Source organism: Ceratotherium simum, chromosome 38 (genome assembly GCF_057802395.1).
Source record: "Ceratotherium simum simum isolate JZ-2026a chromosome 38, ASM5780239v1, whole genome shotgun sequence".
In the NCBI taxonomy this organism is placed as follows: Eukaryota; Metazoa; Chordata; class Mammalia; order Perissodactyla; family Rhinocerotidae; genus Ceratotherium; species Ceratotherium simum.
This window is the reverse complement of record NC_141937.1, coordinates 13,339,251-13,362,069: the sequence shown is the minus strand read 5'-3', so window position 1 is coordinate 13,362,069 and position 22,819 is coordinate 13,339,251. Positions and strand designations below refer to the sequence as shown.

The following is a 22,819-nucleotide window of genomic DNA, read 5'->3' as shown; positions in this document are numbered from 1 at the left end:
TTCAGTATCAATATATACATTTGCCTGTAAATGGTTAAATGTTCTGTTCCTCTCTCGCATTAGAGATCAGTGCACGAGACTCCTAAGAAAGCATTTTCCTTCATGATAGTCAGGAAAAAAAAAAAAAAGAGCTTTTACCCTATTCAAATTTGAAAGAATCTATCCAGTCACAAATTTCTACTGAGCACTTTGAAAGAAATTATATAAAATTAATAACAAGTCTAAAGAAAACTATGTATCAGTTAAAAGGGGGTGCAAAAAGATGTCTTTAGTTTTGTGCGGATTAAATGAATTAGCCTCCTACAATGATGTTTTCCTCCTAAAAGAATGTTGTTCTGCTAGGGATAATTATTGTAATAGGAATTAGGGTAACGTAAACTCTACTGAAAAGGAGATTTAAGAGATTCTTATATTGCAGAGAAACCCAAGAATATGCTTAAAATCCTGGCTATTCATGCTGTCATTAAAATAGCTATGCAGGTACCAGACTAACTTTATGCATCAAAGGGATCAACAATTATAGATGAAACTACTAAAATGACTCGACATCTCGTTAACTGGAGAGTTTCCATTTGCTACATGCTTAGATTGGAGACTTCGATTTTATATTTGGACCAAAGTACCGTCACATTGCATCACTTTCCAATTCAGAATACTTGAACTTTTCTCTCAGTATAGAACTTGGGGGAGTAAATATCCTCCCAAATAGACGCTAATGTTCCATATCCAGCAAATGACCACATTGGTGTAATAATCTGGAATCTCTAGCTAGACTCAATTTATGAAAGGATGCCCTTTTATAGATTTCACAATAGCCTGATTTTCATTTTGTAAATGTGTTTCATTGTTTAGAGTCTTTATTCATTCCCATTCAATGAAGAAGTGACACCACTGTTTGAGGCCCAATGCCACAGGTTAAAGTCAGAGAAATGAGTCATATTGGATTTGGTCCCTAGAAGTGATTGCCAGCAATATAGATGAATTTATTACTAGCACTTAAAAATGACTTGTATTCTTTACTCCCTGTATTAGTTTCTTAGGGTTGCGTAACACAAAACCACAAACTGAGTGGCTTAAAACAACAGAAACTTATTCTCTCACAGTTCTGGAGACTAGAAGTGTGAAACCAAGGTGTTGGCAGGGCCACGCTCCCTCTGAAACCTGTGGGAGAGAATCCTTCCTTGCCACTTCCTAAGCTTCTGGCAGTGGTTGGCAGAATTCCTTGGTATTCCTTGGCTTGCGGCTACATAACTCCAATCTCTGTCTTCATCATCACATGGCATTCTCCGTGTGTATCTCTGTTTTCACAGGACCATCTTCTTACAAGGACATCAGTCATAGGATAAGGGACCCACTCCATTATGACCTCATCTTAATTTAACTAATTACACCTACAACTACTCTTTCCAAATAAGGTCACATTCTGAAGTATTGGGGGTTAGGACTTCAGCAAATCTTTTTTGGGAAGAAGGCACAATTCAACACATAACACCCCCTACTACCTTTAATCTAATCCTCTTCTGCCAGTAAACCCCTTGTATGCCAGTTGAGTCTCTACCTGGTAAGAAAATGGAATATGAGCAAAGACAGAAGCTCCCACTGGTTTATAATGTTTTTCTTTCTTCAAAGTATTTCCACTTAATTGCATTTGGTCCACACAACAAAGAATACTGGTTAGGTAGTTTTATCTCAGCTACTATAGATGAGAAAAGTTAAGCTTGGAGAAGTTAAATGCCTTGTGTGGTGACACACAACTGTTTTATGCCACAAGCAGAACACTCAGGTCTCCTAACCTTTAGATCTATGCTGCTCCCACTAATAAAGTCTATTGTAAATTCCCATCAATATGGGTCCATTGACGCTCAACATGGAAATTGGGTGTTTTCAAATTAGATCGAGTATTGCTGTAAAACGGCAAGAGGAGGGACCCGGTGGTGATAAAACTGTTATGTATTTTGACAGCAGTTGTGGACCACCTAGGATGATTCTGATAGCCACAAACGTCACTGCCCCTCCATACCTTGTTCCTGCCAGTTGAGAAGCACTCCCTACATAATACCACTCGGCTGCCCAAGAAGTAGGCTACATTGACAAACACATATGTGCAATTATGTCAGAGCACAGGTATTTCCCTGAAAAAAAAGAAAAATTCCTTTCCACTACCTCCTCGAAATGCAAAGGAATTTCACTCAAGGAGATTTCAAAGTAGAAGGTGAATCTGCTCATACTCACCCTTTGTCTCCCAATTCTTGGCCTTAAATCACTATCGGATACAAGAAAATCTTTTTTATATATATTTTTTTCTGATCACTATACCAATAAATATAGATCCTCCATATTTGGATTCACACAATGTTTGAATTATAATGTACCATTTATCACCCCAATTGATGGTACTTTTAAATGGATGCAGATAAAGAAGAAAATCTTTAATGTAAGTGGAAACAACATAGTGTCGTATAGTATAGTAGTTAGGGCACAGGCTTGGAGACACACAAAGATCTGGGTTTGAATCCAGTCCCTGCCCCTGCCTAGCAAAGTGGTTTTAGACAAGATACTTTACCTCTCGAAGCTTCAGCTCCATAGAGATAACGAAAGTGCTGTTTCCCAGGATTATTTTTGAGAAGTGACTGAAATTGGTCATGTAAAAAATGCAAGTGCTGATTACATGCTTGGGACATAGCAAGTGTTTGGTAACATTGGTTTTTATTCAGTGTTCCACCGTGCAATGTTCAGAAAATGCAATGGACCATCTATTCAAAAGTCTACTGGGCTGCTGTTTCTAGTTCAATTCATGTTCCATGCTGAGTTATTTGGTTTTCACCCTGGGGAATAGGGTTTGTTGTCTGTTTCATTAATTCTTTCATTTCTAACCTTGACTAGTTTTCACTGACTATCTGGTCTTTTTTTTCTTTAATTTTTTATTTATTGCAGTAACATTGGTTTATAACATTGTATAAATTTCAGGTGTACATCATCTGGTCATTTTTTATTCAGATTTTTTTGAAAGCGTTCATCCACATTCTAGTAATTTTAAGGTAAGTTTAAACTGCCTAACTTTTCACCTTTCAATTACTATTTCAACACCTGTGTCAGATTGGGAGGCCTGTCTTTGCTCACATTTGTTCGTCTTTTTGCCTCTTAGTCTGCCAACTCTCTCTCACCTGATCATTTCTAAGACAAAGACAGGCGATTCATTCCAATACCTACAAGCCAAAATATTTGATCTCAGTTAAGTCTCTGATAAGGGACTCCTCCAAACTAATAGGCTGGCATTGTGAGACGGAAGGAGCAAGATCCTAACAACAGGAATTATTTCTTGACTTCACAAAAATGTTTTTTTGACCTCTCCACGTATACCAAGATGATAAAGATATACCAACATTCCCTAAAAAAATTAATTACTCTTATGCTGGGAAATCTAAATTTAATTTAAAGTTATTAACTATTGAATTGCTAGATAGTCATTCAATTCAGGTTTAGAGGCCATTATAAATCATCCACAGAAAATAACCCATTTTCATGTGATACTAGGAACTAATTAGACCAGTCAGTCCCAGATGGGACCTCGTTTGCTCGTTCTCACTTTAGAGCTGTTACGTGATTCTGTACCAGTCCTAATCTCAAAGGGGATACCCCTACAAAGGTGAAATAACATAAACTGCGTCATTTCTTAGATTGCAATGAACCACAAAGCTTAGAACACTACAACTAAAAAAATACTTTTGCTGGGCCCGGCCCATGGCCAAGTGGTTAAAGTTCCCCTCGCTCCACTTTGCCGGCCCAGGTTCATGGGCCTGGATCCTGGGTGCAGACCTACTCCACTCATTAGCCATGCTGTGAAGGTGTCCCCCATACAAAATCGTAGAGGAGGATTGGCATGGATATTAGCTCAGGGCAAATCGTCCTCAGCAAAAAAAAAAAAAAAAAAAAAAAAAAATACTTTTGCTTTATTTTGGTGGGAAATTAAAAGAAGGTTAAGTTTCTGTTCATTTATTTTCATTCAACATTTATTTTGTTTTCAGATTACTAAATTAGTCCAGATATGCTCCACTAGTGAAAAATTGGGGAGAAAAATGAAAAGTACAAAGACAAATATAACCATCAGCTATAAACCCACTATTCATAATTTACCTCAATCTTGCTTCTCTGCAACATTTTTACATAGTTGAAAAAGTTGTGTTTCTTCTTTTTTGACTAAGCATTAAATCATGACAATATTTCCATAAATATCATTTTATTGATGATATTTCTTTATATAGATATACCACCATGTGTTTAACCATCCTGATAACGAAGCTTATAACATTTATTTTTAATAAACTATTCTTTAAAAGAATCCTGATCATTTTATGAAATTTAGAAAATACAAAAAAGCACAAAGAAAAAAGCTAAATTGGTGGTTAAATTTATAAGTGTGACCGTGGTGATTTGAAAGCTGAAGAAAATATATTGATAACAGCCATTTGGTGAAGATCCATGATGTGGCAGGCACTGTGCAATCACATTTCTAATCCTCACACAACAACCCAAAATGTTCAGTCTGTTATGAGCACCGCTCCACAGGTTCAGAGATCATAGAGCTGGTAAGTGGTAGATACAGATTTTTAATAGATGTGTCTGACCCTAAAACTATGTTTCCTCCTCGCTATATCACATTGCCCTCCCCATCATCACCTCCACCACCACCACCTCTATCACCACCACTAGCACCACCTCCTCTACCATCCTCTCTGCCACCACCTCCACCACCACCTCCAACACCCCCCCCACCATCACCATCACTACCACCTCCAAGACCACCTTCACCATCACCTCCTCCACCACCACCACCATCACCTCCGCCACCACCTCCAATACCATCCCCACCACTACCTCCACCACCACCTCCAACACCACCCCCACCATCACCCTCACTACCACCTCCAAGACCACCTTCACCATCACCTCCTCCACCACCACCACCATCACCTCCACCACCACCTCCAATACCATCCCCACCATCACCATCACTACCACCTCCAAGACCACCTTCACCATCACCTCCTCCACCACCACCACCATCACCTCCACAACCACCTCCAATACCATCCCCACCATCACCATCACTACCACTTCCAAGACCACCTTAGCCAGCACCGCCACCACTGTCACTTCCACCAGCTCCTCTAGCATTCCCTCTGCCACCACCTCCACCATAACCACTTCCAAGACCACCTTCACCATCACCTCCTCCACCACCACCATCATCACCTCCACCACCACCTCTAATACCATCCCCACCATCACCATCACTACCACCTCCAAGACCACCTTCACCATCACCTCCTCCACCACCACCATCATCACCTCCACCACCACCTCCAATACCATCCCCACCATCACCATCACTACCACCGCCAAGACCACCTTCACCATCACCTCCTCCACCACCACCATCATCACCTCCACCACCACCTCCAATACCATCACCACCATCACCATCACTACCACTTCCAGTACCATCCCCACCATCACCATCACTACCACTTCCAAGACCATCCCCACCATCACCATCACTACCACTTCCAAGACCACCTTCACCATCACCTCCTCCACCACCACCATCATCACCTCCACCATCACCTTCACCGCCAGCTCCAACTGAACACCACCACATCCACCTCTAGCACCTTCACAACCTCCTCCTCTTCCATTGTCGCACCATATGGCCACTCCTAGGGCTTCTTATCATCTCTTTTCTACACACCCTTTATTCTCTTCACATCTTCATATTCTCCTCCTCTCCTGCTTGACTCTGACCTTCTCCAATCTGCATTTCCTTAAGTACCTGGGTAACAGAGAAAGCAAAGACAACACTACCACACTCAGTTTATAAACAATCCTGATCATTCATTATTCAACACACATTTGCTCAGCACGTACTATGGGGCAGGCACTGTTCTGAGTGCTGGGAGTACAGTAATTCCCTCATTTGCAGAATGTCCTTCCACACCGTAAAGCTTAGTTTTTACGATTTTTTCGCTCACACACATCATTTGCCACCTTCAACTTGCTTGCAAATGGTCGACCTGTGCTTTGGTTACAAGCTCACACTGCCTAGCCTCCAAGCTGGATGGAAAGCAGAAGTGAGCTGTTCAAGAAGGAGAGGCGAGTCAAAAGGAAAGTCTCAGGCAATCGTCATGAAGTAATTTCTTATCTCTTATTGCCACAGCGAACTACCGCAGGAAAGAACTTCCTATTTCCGTACTCAGATGATGTGTATTTGCTTAACACAGCTTGCCTGCAAGAGTTCATACATGGACCCTCTCCAGAAAAGACCCTTGATATAAAGAAAGAGAGGAAAGAAAGGAAATTAAAAAATAAATTAAAGAGTGAATACATCAACAAATACGCAAACTGAAGTCCTTTTCCTCTTTATTTGCATGATGTGAGCAGAAAGAAACTCGTGTTCTTTCTATTTTCCGTGTAAGACAAATAGCTGTAGAGGAATCAGACTCTGTGTATGACTATACAACGCCCAGGAGAGTACTAGAAACACACAGCCCCCTACAGACTAAAAAAGTCCACTGATATAGTCAAAAATGCCTTGGTGAGTTATAACTCTGATTCCTACAATTAAATTTCTTTCACAATATACACAAGCAAAGAACACCCAGTGCCCCAGATGACCTTGGTAAAAACCTCTGAACCAACATCACCGAAATCCTCATTTTCATAGAGAGATATTTTGTCCAGCCTGTGACTTTTAGCTAAAAGTAAAATCCCCTCCAGCCGCTCACATACGAAAGGGGATGCTCCACAAAGAACACACTTTCTCACAAGAGGATGGCCACAGAGTGTTTCCCGAAGTGAACTTCTCAGGACCCAAACAAAGGCTGAATTGTGCTTTTCTAAGTCAAACCCATGGTCTGCAGTCCAAGCAGCTATCAATACAACATCAATTTAAGAAACTGAGAAAAGCAGAGTGAGAACAACACAACCCTCTCCTTCAAAGCTCTAACAGAATTAAAGAGTGCCATTATCACTGGACCACAGCAGCAGGTTTACGAAGAGCTGAGGAAATATTATGTCCCAAGAGTCACATCTTGGAACTCACTATTCTAAAGATAGGGTTAGAGCATCAATTGCTTTCCCATCTTGATATGCCAAGCAATGACTTCTCATACGGTAGCCAAGGAGTGATTTTACTTACATGCAATGAAAAGAGAGTAAATCCAAGAGCTGGCTCTTTATCCCTGAATTCAGAAAACTCATAATACTCTGAGGCAAAGGTTGAGGATTCCACTCTAAGCAGTCAGAGCTCTGGAGGCTCAGTCTACGCAAGACTACCATTAGAAGCTGAGCAAAGAGTAAGGCTCTTTCGAAAGAAGGGGAAGTGTCATCTCTACTTCCCCAATTTTATTGTTCTTCCTTCTTATTGTTATTGAACGCTTCCTTGATCCCAAAGTCCAGGACACAATGCATCTAAAGCAGGCACGTTCCATCTGTCCGACCTCATTGATCATTAAACACTACCTAGTGTATTCATTTCCAGGACACGTGTACGAAACACTACATGGTTTTGCTTTCCTGTTTTGGAGGCAAAGATGTTTATTTACAGGCTTGGAGGGTGACATCATGTACAGAGCTGTTCTCAGTGTGTTTAGTTGAGATGCCACTGTTTTATCATCAACATCTTTTAAGTTCAATCTTCTTTCAAATTTCCCTTTTTTCTCCTCTCCTGATAGTTCCTAATACTATACTAAGTAGAGGGTGCAGATAAATTTGTAAAAAGTATTTTAGGATAAAAATAAGTCTGAGCTTGCCATTCTTTTGCAGCACACATAATAGATTCTCCAGCTTCAAAACTTCTTTCACACACTAGAAAAGGAAAATGACAGGCTGAAAGTTAGAGATATTTGAACTCATCACCTATAAATTCCTGCCCTCCCATGTCTCCTTTTCAACACCAGCATCTTGTTTCTTTATACCTTCTTGGGAAAACAACACAGTTGCACCATTCTTATATCCTACTTTCAAAGAAAACAAAACAAATCATTAGAAATGGGCTCACGACCCATGCAGTTTTCCAAAATGTGGTCACTAGATCATTAGCATGTGTGTTAGTTATTTATGGCTACATGGCAGACTACCTCCAACACTTAGAGGCTTAAAACAACAAACACCTATTAATTCATAGTTTCTGTGTGTCAGGAATCTGGGCCCAGCTTAGATGCGTTCTGTGGCTAAGGATCTCCCACAGGGTTACAGTCAACAGGTCAGCCGGGACTACAGCCATCTCAAGCCTCTGTTGGAAAAGGAAACTCTTCCAAGCTCACTCATGCAGTTGTTGGTAGGTTTCAGTTTCTCAAGGACTATGGGACTGAGGGTCTCAGTTCAATGCTAGCTGCTGACCTGAAGTCACCCTCTGTTCCTTACCACGTGGGTCTCTCCTTAGGGCAGCTCACAATGTGGTAGCTGGCTTTATCAGGGCAAAAAAGCAAGAGTGAAAGAGAATGAGACTGAGGAGTCCACTCCTGGGTAAACCCTCTGTGTGAACTTTCAGGCCTGCCCATCAGTAATTACAAAGGCTTTCCCCTGGCAAAGCCTTTCCCTGGGGAAAGTCGCCTTCCTCACACCAGCCTTGGTGACAGCCACTGCACTGCAGCCTCTGAGGGGAGTTGCAGTCAAGGTCTCAGGGCCCCCTGCCCTGGTCAGCCATGCTCTTCTGCATATTTACATTCCCATCCCCAACGCCTTCATTACTAGGTCTCTTTATCTGAGACCATGGGCCAAGGTCCCCTTCAGGTGCCTCTGCTGAGGCGTCCTTATGAAGGGACAAGGGAGAAACCTTGAAGACACTTTTCCCCACTACTCGGTCAGTACTGTTTTATTCCTAGCCCCCCTCTCACACACATACACACAACTCAGGGTCCATAAAACTGCCAGAGCCTTTTGTTAGACGTTCCCTCAACAGTGAGATGATCCCCACATCTGTGCTGGTCCATGTGTCCCTCCACAAGTGCACCATTCCACGGGGAAAATGGAACAGGGGCAGCCGGTGCTTCCTCCAGCTGTAGACTCTTGCTCATGCCCTCACAGTAAGCGACCAAAGGCGTAACTCTCATTTTCGGCTTCTTGCTTTAATCAGCTACTCCAACACCTGACAGCTCAGCTCTTCCTTGCCCGGCTCAGTTGAGCTCCTGACAGAAAGAGAGTATGAGTAAGACAGATGTCACAATCTTTTGTAACCTATTCTCAGAAATGATGTCGCATCACTTTTGCCATATTCTCTTTGTTAGAAGTGAGTCACTTGGTCCAGCCTACACTCAAGAGGAGGGAATGTCACAAAATGTGCATTCTAGGAGGTGGGGACAATAGGGGGCTGGCTTACATGTTTAGATGCAGCATACACATTTTTATCCAAACTCAAGTTGCCCCTGTCCCGCCAAATATTAACAAAAGGGAAGATTCATCTAAGGATAAAATCATAAATATAGTCAAACCACTAAAAGAAAATCTGAGACTTTCATCCACGCATTTATATGCGCTTGCAGCCCACTCTAGTCATTACCAAGATCACACTGTCCAGACCTGAAAACCTAATGACCCTCGTCATTCCATCTCCAAGAAACAGACAAATTAACATACAAGTAAAAACCTAAACTACACTATAAAACAAGCCTAGAATCTGGAAGGTGGCTGAAGCCATTTCAATAAAAAGAATAATTTTTCACCTATCCACAAGCATGAGAAAGCCTCAACGCAAGTCCAGACCTGGAAGAGGTTTTATATAGTCACCTTAATCATTCATGCCATTAGGATCAGAATTTCTGACACCTGGCCTTTCTTCTCTTGATGCTCAATGAATCCGCTCCTTCCTAAGAATGACCAGGCAGGGCTTTATTGCCTGGAGCCCCCAGCAACCCCACACAGTACAAAAGCAGATCTCTCTTTCCATTTTCCTTTGTAAGCATAACTGCTTAAAGCAGAACAAATAGAAGATCTGTTTCCTGAGCTGCAACAACTAGGGATAAGGAGAAAAGGGCCATTCCGGGTAGAGAAGTAAATAATTCAATTGACTTGAGACCTTCCTAATTTGAAGATATGCTGATAACAGCTGACAGAAACCAGTGTGACTTGACTGGCAATAGATTAAAGGCAACGTTTTCAAAAGCAAAGTGGAAATCCTCTGGATGGCATGTTTTGTGTCTCTGCTGTTTCAGAAGTTTTTTAATTTACAGATTAAACGTAGCCTCCATCCCAACATACCCCATACCGCCCAATCCAAATGTCAACAAAAACTGTATTAAAAATAAATAATGCTGTTGAGGGAGCAGAGAATATACAACACAGTTACTATTTGGTAAAAACTTTGCCTTTAGGGAATAGATAATAACAGTTTGAAAACTACTTCAGTGTCTGATCTCAGACTTCTTCTCATTTTCTTTATACTCATTTCATGAGAAAATAAAAATTAAATTAAATCTGTGGAGGAGTGAAAGGATTAAAAGAAGATGCTGTACATTTTGACCGGGAATACCATGCAAGTTCTCTCAGTGGCTTCTTGTTTGCATGAACTTCTGTTTCTCGAAAGTGCTGCCTCATCTTATCCCTACACTGAGCTGTTCTCTAGTTCTCTGCATTAGGTAGTATCCAAAAGTACTAGATGATATTAAAAGTATTTAGTGACATCAATAGCAGGGGCATGTTTCTCATCAGGCTTTTAGATGCCATCATCAAAGACATCACCAGAGGGCATGTAATTTACAGTTATGGGGCCAGGATTAGAGCCACCTAAACTCTATGAGAAGAGATCACCTGATTTATCAAAGTGGAATAATCCTCAAGATGGCTGGACTTCCAGTTCAAGATAGACTGGTCACAGATTCCTTTTGCTCCTTTCTGTCCCTCCCAAGCCTCCATTAAAATGATAGGAAAATTATAGAAAATATATAAACCAACAATAACAAAAAAAATAGGAGGAAGAGGATTAGAGCTTAAGACATCTCAATAGATTTCTGGAAGATGGGATGACAGAGGACGCGATGAGGGAGGACAGGGGAACCACAGCTTACCATCAGCAAGAAGGACACTACAGTAGAGAAACTGGCCATTTGTGATACACAATCCCTGGGAGGATCAGGACTCAAAAAGCCGGGAGAACTTAGAAAATCTAAATAAGTGAGGGAGCTGAAAATAGGAAGATTAATTGAAAGTCTGTAAGAACCTGGCCGCTCTCTGGGGGCCGGCCCAGAGAGGGGCTCTGGTGGCCCCCAGCGCTCTGGTGGCACAGCGGTTAAGTGCGCACTCCGCTTCAGCTGCCCTGGGTTCGCAGGCCCGGATCCCGGGCACGCACCGACGCACCGCTTGTCAGGCCATGCTGTGGTGGCGTCCCATATAAAGTGGAGGAAGATGGGCACAGATGTTAGCCCAGGGCCAATCTTTCTTGGCAAAAAGAGGAGGATTGGCATCCGATGTTAGCTCAGGGCTGATCTTCCTCATAAAAAAAAAAAAAAAAAAAAGAACTTAGCCCCTCTCCCTTACCCCTCTTTCAAATATCTCTATCCTTCCAGCCTTTACACAGCAAACACAAACGATGGCAAGCAGCCATTTCACCCCCACCTCAAGCAATATTATGGAGGATTCTTCTCTAAAAGTATTGAAATTGTGCAGAGAATACAGTCAACGTATGCATATATGGGCACTCCAGAGTGAAAACTCCACATTCTGGTGTAAGAGCATCATTCAGTATGTACTGGGTCATAACATCACCTCCCTGTTTGGTAACTATGAAATGTTGTAGGAAATGGGAAAAAATGGCCTTGCAATCAGTATCCTTACAGGTATTCTTGAAGATATTGTATCCATAAAGAAGAACAGGGTGCTAAGAAAAATATATATTCTGAGAACAAGAAAGAACTCTTGGATATTATAAATATGTTTGCCAAACAAAGATTTTAATGGAAGGCTTGGATGATAAATTCAAGTAAATCTTTCAGGAAATATTCAGTGACCTCATCAAAGAAATAACATAAAAGATTTCCCTTAAGCAAAGTCCATGAGTATTTGGATTAAAAGTTCCCACTGAGTGCCCAGAGTGAAGAATTTTGAGTTACTATAAAATTCCCAAACACCAGAGACAAAAAGAAAATCCTAAAATCTCCCAAATAGAGAAAACAAGTCACTTCCACGGGACAAGGAAATGAAAGTGTCCAGATTTCTCTGGAAGTAGCGTTGAAGGTTAGAAGACAAATGAGCAAAACCTCTCAAGTTCCGCAGGACCTTAATTTCATGCTAGAGTTCTAATTCATTGATTCAGCAAATATTTCGGAGCACTGTTCTTGGCGCTGGGGACACAACAGGGAATGGACAATAAGGAACATCGTGCCCTCAGGAGCCTTCTGTTCTCACGCTCCAATCAGGATGGTGTGCCCTCTAAACGAGATAAGTCACATCTAATGTGTTAGGTAGTAATAAGGGCTAAGGAAGAAAAAAAAATAAAGTGGAATAAGAAACATAGAGAATCTAGGCATAAAATTAGGCTAAAAATCAGGTGAGGTGGCCAGGGAAGGACTCACAGAGAAGGTGACCTCTGAGTAATGATCTGAAGGAAGTGAAGTGAGCCAGCAGACAACTGAGGAAAGTGTGACCAGCAGTGGAAACAGCAAATGCAAAAGTCCTGAGGCCACCAGAGTCTGACTGGTACACCGAATGAACAGCAAGGAGGTGGGTTTGGCCAGAGCAGAGGAGAAGAAGGGGTCAGAAAGTTAAAGGGAAACCATACACAATTATGGTTAGGTCGCATGGGGCCATAGTAAGAACTTGGGGTTTTGACTCTGACCAACTAAACCAGGAGTCCACTAACTTTTTCTGTAAAGGGTTAGATAGTAAATATTTAAATAGTAAATACTCACAGTTCACCTATGCAACTCTGCCATTGTAGTGTGAAGGCAGCCATAGGCAATATGAAAGCAAATGAACAAGACTGTGTTCCAATAAAACTTTATTTGTGGGCACTAGAATTTGAATTGCTTGTCATTTTCGTGCATCAAGAAATATTCTTCTTCGTTTGATTTTTTTCATCCATTTAAAAAGGTAAAAAACTGTCTTAACATACGAGCTGTACAGAATACAGGCAGCAACCAGATTTGGCCCATGGGCGGTCACTTGCTGATCCTGAACTAAACTGTCAATTAAGTGTGAAGGTAGAACATGCCTATTTTCAGACACAGAAGAGCTGAATCAGAAAGATGGCCTCCTGCACATCCTTTCTTAGGAAGTTACTTGATGATGTACCCAAGCAAAAAAAAAGGGAATAAACTAGAAAATGGAGGAGACAGAATCCAAAAAAAAGAAAACCCAGCCCAGGAGTGCAGTGAAGGGATGAAATAAGGCAGCTGGCCTAGATGGCAAAGCATCATACTGGAGCATGAGAGGAGAAGGCTCCAAGAGCAAAATTTCAAGGGAAAAATGGGGTCACAGAGTATAGTACCATCCTTGCAAATATGGAGTAACCTAAGGGGGCAGTAAAGGCAAAGCAAAAAAAAAAAATTGAAAAATATTAGAAAACACTAAAAATAAAAATAAAAACAGTAAAAGAACTGAAATGCAATTACTCTATATTATTTGGCTGAAAAGTAAGTAATAATTATATACTCATAACAATGCAATACTCCCAACTGATTTTCAACTTTGAGAATCAAGGTATGGAGAAAACATGTAAAATCAGAAAAGACTGTAAATAAGCCTTGATAATATGAAAGTTAAAGTACACTGGGCTGTATAATATGGTAGCCACTGACTATTGAAATTTAAATTTTAGTTAATTAAAATGAAATGAGGGGGCCCGGCCCGGTGGCACAAGCGGTTAAGTACATGTGCTCCGCTGTTGCGGCCCAGGGTTCGCTGGTTCAGATCCCGGGTGCGCACCGACACACCACTTGGCAAGCCATGCTGTGGTGGTGTCCCATATAAAAAGTGGAGGAAGATGGACACGGATGCTAGCCCAGGGCCAGTCTTCCTCAGCAAAAAAAAAAAAAGAAGAGGAGGATTGGCAGATGTTAGCATAGGGCTGATCTTCCTCAAAAAAAAAAAATGAAATGAGGGCCCAGCCTGTGGCTTGGAAGTTAAGTGCATGTGCTCCGCTACTGGCGGCCCGGGTTCAGATCCCAGGCACGCACCGACTCACTGCTTGTCCAGCCATGCTAAGGTGGTGTCCCACATACAGCAACTAGAAGGATGTGCAACTATGACATACAACTATCTACTGGGGCTTTGGGGAGAGAAAAGGAAAAAAAAAGGAGGAGGATTGGCAATAGATGTTAGCTCAGAGCCGGTCTTCCTCAGCAAAAAGAGGAGGATTAGCATGGATGTTAGCTCAGGGCTGGTCTTCCTCACGAAAAAAAGAAAAAGAAAGAAATGAAATTTTAAAATTCAGTTCCTCCGTCACACTAGCCACATTTCAAGTGCTCAACACCACCTGTGTCCACGGCTACCATATTGGACAGCACAGATATGGAACATTTCCACTGATGCAGAAAGCTCCATTGGAGAGCACTCAAGAATTTGGGAAGTGGAAAGAGAGGTTTGAAGTGCTAAGCGACTATGTGAGGAGTCAGGAGATGCTGTACAGACAGGCAAGAAACCAAAGCGTAAGCATATGGTCCAGAAAGTCACCCAAGTAACTGACAGACACACTAAAAGTAGAGATTTGATTATGATGGGAGGAGGATGGAGATGAGAGTTCTCAAGTGAGCCAAACACTCGTCTCTTGTTCCCTGGGGTCAATAGATAGTGTCTGAAATTGACAAAAAGGAAGAACATGTACCTGATGCATAGAAATCATGAGAAGGATTAAAAACAGAACAGCTGACTGGGAAGACTGTGATCAGGTTGAGTGGAGAGGGTTGCAGCAGGGGGATCTGCTTTTCCCTTAGCAACCCTTGCCCAGCTCACCCCAGCTCCCCTAGCTGTCCATCCTTCAAGGTTCGGTCCATGAGTCACTTCCCAGGGGAAGCAGTCCCTATCCCGCAGACTCCCTCCTCTTTGCTCTCACAATGTTCTGTACCCACGTCTAAGCAAACTTTACCATATTTTATTATAATTATCTTTATAAGCACGTGAAACATGTGCCTTCTCAAGCCCCGTCCTTAGAAGGGCCCCATGCTTGGTTTAACGCTCTGATGTCACCCTTTCGAAATTCTTAATCACCTGTGAACAAGGGTCCCCATGTTTTCATTTTGCACTGAGCCCTGCAAATTATGCAGCTGTCCTGTTTGTAAGTTTGGCTCCTACCTGGATAGTCAGGTCTTTGAAAGCAGGGATGGATCATTTCTGAAATTTGTATCCCCATGAACAAGGATAGGGTCCTCAGTAAACGACCATTTGTCTAACTGATACTTATGTATATTTCACTTTTGAGGGCTATAATTTTATACTCTAAGATCCAAGTATATAATCCACCTTTCAGAAGAGCTATGATTTGTAGTATGCCGGGCGTCACTCTAACACCATTCATAAAATCTCTCTGACTCTTTCTGTGATGCCTGAAATGCTGTAATTACAGTTTTGTTCCTTTCTGTTTAAGACATTTCCTTCTCTTGCACTGTCCATCCCTTTGGGAGAGGCAGCCTTCAGGCTTTGCTAGTGGACCTTAACCAACATGAATTTGTCAGATCCCTTCAGTTGAGACAGAACCAACCTATCCTCAAAGCAGGTGAATCCTTTTAATTTCACACTTTGAACATGTAACACACAGCTGTGTTACTGACTTGGGACTATGTTGGTAAAACACATATACGAATAACTCCAATAGCTTCCTGCGCCTCAGCCATTGCAAACCAGTGACGTGAAAATTTTAGTGTCATACATGAAAATATATTAATACTCAAGATTTTTTGAAAAAATATATATTGTCTCCAACGCATTTAACATCATCTCTAATTTATGCCTGAAACATTTTTTTCACCTTTTCCACTAATCAATATAGAAACACTTACCTGCCTATTTACTATTCAATGTGTTTATGGAATATGTTTCCTGAGTGACAGTGTGCAAGATACTGTGGTAGAACCTGAGGGCTGTGTAGCCAGGACAGGAGGAAAGCTCAGAGACCTAAGTAGACAAGGAGAACAGGAGGCAGCATGGGATAGATGCCGTGGGACTGATGCCTAGTAGAAGGACTGTGAGAGGGCGGAGATGGAGAAAAGAATCTGGTTGGATCTACTCGGGCCAGCTTCACAGAGGAGATGGCATGTGCACTGATCCTTGAAGCACGGATGAAACATTGACAAGGGAGCCGGGGAGGGGATGCCAAGCTGTATAGCGAGAGAAGGTTCAGGAGATCAGCAAGCTGATGATCAGCTCAGTGGTTCTCACTGAGCTGGTCCAGCCCCTAAGAGACATTCTGGAGACCTGTAGGGGCTTTTTTTGTTTCCAGGATTGAGAGTTGCTCCTGGAATTTAGTTGGATGGAGGGAGGTGTTTCACAGCAAGGAGTTTGACGCACCTCAAAACAAATGGCAACCGTCATAACAAAGCATGATCGTATGTTCTGCACAACTTCAAATGTCCTGCCAGATAGTCATAAATATGAATAGTAGATTTGTGTTAGCTACCTGAGTCTAGAAACAAAGTATGGTTTGCATGGCTTTAATATACATTAAAATATCATTACTTCCAAATTTATCTTGTAAATTTATTTTGTTTGGAAATTTGTGAAGAATTGCTCACCATTTCAGTAAGTCACAATAGCACTGGAAGCCATGTTTATGGAACAAGTCTTGTATCAACCTGTATTAGTAGCTGTCAGGTTCACAGTGATTTGACGTATGTGTGTGAATATGGTTAGTTAGGCGTTACTTCAAAAGCCAAATATTTTTTTAAGTATCAACAATATTTAGTTAGATATTATCTTACTTAGCTTAAATCAAAACTTATCCCTTATAAATAGGAGTAAGAGTCTGAAAATTTTTTTTATAAATACTTTATTTTTTTATTTTATTTTTTTTTTATAATTTTTTATTTATTTATTTTTCCCCCAAAGCCCCAGTAGATAGTTGTATGTCATAGCTGCACATCCTTCTAGTTGCTGTATGTGGGACGCGGCCTCAGCATGGCCAGACAAGCGGTGCGTCAGTGCGCGCCCGGGATCCGAACCTGGGCTGCCAGCAGTGGAGTCTGAAAATTTCATTTGTTTTTCTAGTGTGGTCATGCCTGAGCATTTATATATTAAAATCCGTGTGATTTTATTATTAACTACTTTTACTTCTCCTTTATATTTTATTTAGGACATTAAGAGTTAATAGAGAGCTTATCGTGTGCCAGATACATTCTAAGAATCATTCGATTTTCACAATAACTCCTTGAGGCAAGTATTATTGCTCCCATTTCAGAGATGAGGAAAACAAGGCACAGAGAGGTCAAGTAACTTGCCCAAGGCCCCATGGCTAGCAAATGGCAGAGCCTGGATTTGAACCTGGGCAAGCTGGCTGCGGGTCTCATGCCCTTAGCCAAATTACTGTATTGTATTACATATATTTTAAGTGTATATGTAGGTAGGTTATATTGTTTATGAATCTCATTTCAAGATTGTAAAAAGGGTATTTCAACAACTATTTTATAAAGAAAAGGGAAGCATTGAGTCTGATAAAGATGAGAATCATCAGAATAGCTGGAAATTGAAGCTAATGTGAAGGAAAAAAAATGAGAAAGAAGACTTAAAGGATGGCTGAGGGTTATATTGAGGCACATCTTGACTGTCAAGCTAAGAGCGTGGAATGAGTCATTTGGAAGGATCCAACCTCCTTGAATGAAAAGCATTCTGAATAGAATGTACTTTCCTAACCTTCTATCATTTTTCTACACATAAATCTTCTCCTTGTTAAAAGAAGCAAAGGCAGGGGCTTTTTTTTTTTTTTTTTTTAACTCTAAACCCCAAGTTACACCATCTGGCACATTATGGTCGAGTAATGTTGGTTGAATTAATTATGTTTTCCAGTATTAAAGACTAGAATGAAAAAGTTTGGTTTTTCTTCCTCTCTCTCTATGCCCCACGCCTCAGGTACTTAATTAGGAAAACCAACAGCTCCATTCTGATCCCTTTGGGGTCTTCCTCTTCACAAGCAAAGATCCCCATATTAGTCTCACCTAATGGGTTATTTTATCACCTTAAGATACCCCTATGCCTAAGAATTCCCAAGTTTACAAAAGCCATTCCCTGTTCCAGTAAATGAGATTGTAATGGGGCAGTCTTAGCCTGGATTGCTTCTTAATAGTGACCTACTGACAAACCCCGTGGAGTCTGCAACGTTGTCGGTTAAGAACCTTGTTTTAGTATCTCTGAATCAAGCTTTAATCAATAAGGACAGGAAGACCACCCCACATCAAGACACAAAATCTCAGCCATTTATCCCCCCAATTGGTCTTGAGGACAGCACAGCCAAGATTTCAGAAGTGAGGCGAGGGCCCAACCAAGGCATATGAGCCCCAGCCAGGCTGTAACTTGTTAGCGAAGCAGGCCTTTGACAAGTAGGGGTCTAGTCTCTCACCCATAAAGGCTTCTCCCATAGTACCCCTTCCAACCACATGTAGTCGAGTTCTGCTAAGCAGTCTTTCCCTGTCTCCTACATTTTCAAATATGATTGTGTCCACTGTCCTGGCCCCGGCAGAGGCTCAGCCTCACTGGATCTTCTAGACTGAGTGCCATCCATCAGCAGACACTCGGGGAACCCATAAAGATGAATCACAGTGGAGGTAAGATGAGAGACTCCCACAAAGTGGATGATCAAAGAATTGGAAACACAGGTAGTGGGGTAGGTGCTGGAAATATTTTAAAATATGTATCTGCAATAAAGTTTCCAGTATAAATTATTTGGTGAATTTTCAAGATATTACTAGCAACTTGGATTGGTATAGCGTGGAGTCAAAAATGCTGTAGAGCAAGATTTATCTAAAAGTAAGGAGTTGTTGAGAGTTTCTTCAACATCTACAGGTCCAGAAATTCACTGTATTATAAATTGAAGTACTTCTATGATTATAATTCCCTCTACGCTGTAAATTCTTGGAAGCCAGGGTCAGTATCTTGTTCATTGACATATCTCACAATGCTTAGCACATAGCAGGCCCCCCATAAATATTTGTTGAAACAGGGAAAGATGGAATAAGTGAAGAAATGATGTAAATGGGTGTACTGGTTTCCTATTGCTCTTGTAACCAATTACCACAGACTTGGTGGCTTAAAGCATCACAGATTTATTATCTCACAGTTCTGGAGGTCAAAAGTCCACAATGGGTTGGCAGGGCTGTGTTCCTTCTGGAAGCTCTAAGGGAGAATCCGTTTCCTTGCTTTTTCCAGCTTCTAGAGGCTGCCTGAGTTCTTTGGCCTGTCGGCCCACGTCACTCCAACCTCTGCTTCTGTTGTCACATCACCTTCTGTGACTCTGACCTTCCCGCCTCCCTCTTATACGGACTCTTGTGATCACACTGGGCCCATCAGGATAGTCTAAAATATTCTCCCCATCTCCAAATCCTTGACTTAATCACACTTGCAAAGTCCCTTAGCCATGTAAAGCAACATACACACAGGTTCTGGGGACTAGAACGCGGACAGATTTGGGGGGGCCATTATTCAGCTTACCAACAGTCTACCGGGGTAGACTTTTTTCCCCTCACATACTTCTGAGAGTTTGTAACAATACACACCTGCTTGTATATTCCGTAAGTAGCTAGATCTCATCTAGAATACGAGATATGATAATGTCCTCCAAATCCCTAGCTCAGTTAACGACACCAACAGAACCAACGCAGGGGAGACTTTAGATTTTTCCAGATCTCTATCTAACTCACAAGTAAATCACCAAATTTTATCACTTTAATCTTCTAATATTTCTCAAACCCATGCCCTTCTTCCAACTCTGCCGCCTCACTCCTCCTTCAGGCCTCATCCTCGGCAGAACTGCGATACCTTACCAGCCAGTCCCCTCACCTCCAAGCGGGTCTCCCCAGGCCATCCTCCATGGTGCAGAGCGATCTTGCCGACATGCAAATCTATCTCGCCCCAGGAGCTGCGCATAGCACCTCAAGAAATAGTGCTGAAATAATTAAAAATAGAAACACCATATGATCCAGCTATCCCACTACTGATTATTTACCCAAAGAACTTAAAATCAACATTCAAAGAGATTTATATACCCCTATGTTCATTGCAGTGTCATTCACAGTAGCCAAGACATGGAAGCAACCCAAGTGCCCATCAACTGATGAATGGATAAAGATGTGCTATATATAGAGAATGGAATACTATTCAGCCATAAAAAAAAAATAAAATCGTCCCATTGCAACAACATGGATGGACCTTGAGGGTATTATGTTAAGCAAAATAAGCCAGACAGACAAAGACAAACACCAAATGATTTCACTCGCATGTGGAAGATTAACACATGGATAAAGAGAACAGATTAGTGGTTACCAGAGGGGAAGGGAGCTGAGAGTGAGTGAAAAGGGTAAAGGGGCACATATATATGATGACAGATAAAAATTAGATTATAGGGGTGCCGGTCTGGTGGCATAGCAGTTAGGTGTGCGCCCTCTGCTGCAGCAGCCCGGTGTTTGGATCCCAGGCGCACACCGATGCACCACTTGTCAAGCCACGCTGTGGCGGCGTCCCATATAAAGCAGAGGAAGACGGGTATGGATGTTAGCCCAGGGCCAGTCTTCCTCAGCTAAAAGGGAGGGTTGGTGACAGATGTTAGCTCAGGGCTGGTCTTCCTCACACACATACACAAAAAACTAGACTGTTGGGGGGCCGGCCCAGCCCAGTGACATAGTGGTTAAGTTCACACACTCTGCTTCGGCAGCCTGGGGTTTGCCAGTTCGAATCCCAGGCGTGGACCTATGCACTGCTCATCAAGCCATGCTGTGGCAGGCATCCCACATATAAAGTAGAGGAAGATGGGCACAGATGTTAGCCCAGGGCCAATCTTCCTCAGCAAAAAGACGAGGATTGGCAACAGATATTAGCTCAGGGTTAATCTTCCTCACCAAAAAAAAAAAAAAAATTAGACCATTGGTGGTGAGCACGGTGCAGTCTATACAGAAACTGAAAAATAATAATGTACGCCTGAAATCACACAATGTTGTAAACCATTATGACCTCAACAAAATAACTTTTTAGAAAATAAAAATATTTTTTTTAAATTCTAAAAGTCAGAAAAAAAGAGCAGTGATAATAGATATTGGTTTGGAAAAAAAAAAATTCTTCAAGAAACGGATCCTATAATCTGGGATCTGCTGCTTCAGTCCTTATGCGTGAGGGATTACTCTGAGGATCTCACCTGTTTCTACCACGTGTTTCAGTTTTGGAAGGAGGCCCGTGACCCTGGTCAGCTAGTTCACGTATAATCCACGGGAGTCACATTTATAATACCAGATTTCTAAGATTCGGAAGGTAAATCACAGGAGGTTGTGACTGACTCCTCAGCCAGGACTAACTCATCACTGCCACCCAGTGGCAAATGTTGTCACTGGAATGACAAGCCCAGGGACACAGCAGCCTCTTTCATCCATTTTGTTATAGTCTTAGATATATAAGGAAGACCAAGAAATATCTCAAACCTTCATTGGCCCAGTGACAGCTGAGGTTTAAAACAGCAATTTGCAGAATTTTTATGTCGAAGCAGGAAAAAAGAAATAAAAATACTTGTAAGCGTTACCATAGAGATTAGTTATTTTTTCCTTCTACTTTGCATCCCATATTCAACTTTACAAAACACAATAATAGCTTGTTTATTGATATGAAATGGAATATGACAATGTGGACAGTTATTTTCAAGATAACTCAAGCTTAAGTCTTTAAGAATTAAAATTTAGTTTGACAATGTAACCATATGTAACGGGCGTGCATAGATGCCTCCTTGCAATAGAAATTAGAACAAAATGATGCACCTGTTTGTCTTAGAACAGCCATGGAAGGCCAGTGGCTGCTGAGAGGGCTGGCTCCTGCTGTGTCACAGTGTAAATTCACCACTGTCCAGGGTCAGGCCCATCCTTGCGGGAACAGAAACTCCATTTTGTCCCTATCTTGGGGTTTCTTTGACCACAGGGATTCTGCCTTCTCCTAACCACGTCGCACATGAAAACCAGAAAACAGATATATTCTTTTGAGATAAGAAATATAACACATTATATGTAGATAATAGCCTGACTACTTTTTTCTAGACCTGTATCAGGGGTTGGGGGCAGGGGCAGGAGGAAAGAGGAGGGGAAGACACAGATGTCTCCTGAGAGAAGCAAAGCTGGGTTCTGACGGTATTTCTGCTCCTGGTCTAGTTCATATAGCTTAGCAATAAGCCTCTTTTTTCTGAGGTAAATTACATGAGTCTCTGTTCCTGGAGAACAAAAGGATGGTGTTTTGCTTTGTTTTTTATTTTTGTTTTTAAGTTTGGCACAATTGAGCATTTTTTGTTATTGTTTAAGTTTTTGCTAATCATTTCTAGTTTTATTACAAAATAGTAAGAGAATGTCAACTGAATAATTTATGCTTTGCAAAATAGATTTACATATTCTTATTGTCCATGGTATACGATTAATTATTGTAAATGTTCAATGAGGACTTTAAAAAAGGTGAATTCTCTGTATTGTGAGTAATTTATATCTATTAATTCAACTTTCAAATTATTATCTTAACTAAATCCTTATTTCCTTGGTCTACTTGATCTGTCAAAGACTGAGGGAGGGAAGTATGTTAACTCCTATGTCATTTGGGTATTTGTCAATTTCTCTTTATATTTTCAATAGAAGTTGTTTTGCATGTTTTAAGTTCATGTACATGGGCTCAT

At 41.4% G+C, this 22,819-nt stretch overlaps 1 protein-coding gene across 4 annotated transcripts in view; it reads right to left on the bottom strand.

Moving 5' to 3' along the window:
- The window catches only part of IPCEF1 (interaction protein for cytohesin exchange factors 1), a 164,827-nt gene extending 157,506 nt beyond the window's left edge, over positions 1 to 7,321 (bottom strand). For all 4 annotated transcript variants that reach the window (XM_087425118.1, XM_087425119.1, XM_004440693.3 and 1 more), the window contains exon 1: positions 7,196 to 7,321. The gene's annotated coding sequence lies outside the window, so the exon portion shown is untranslated. The remainder of the gene's footprint in view (positions 1 to 7,195) is intronic.
- Between the last annotated feature and the right edge of the window lie 15,498 nt (positions 7,322 to 22,819).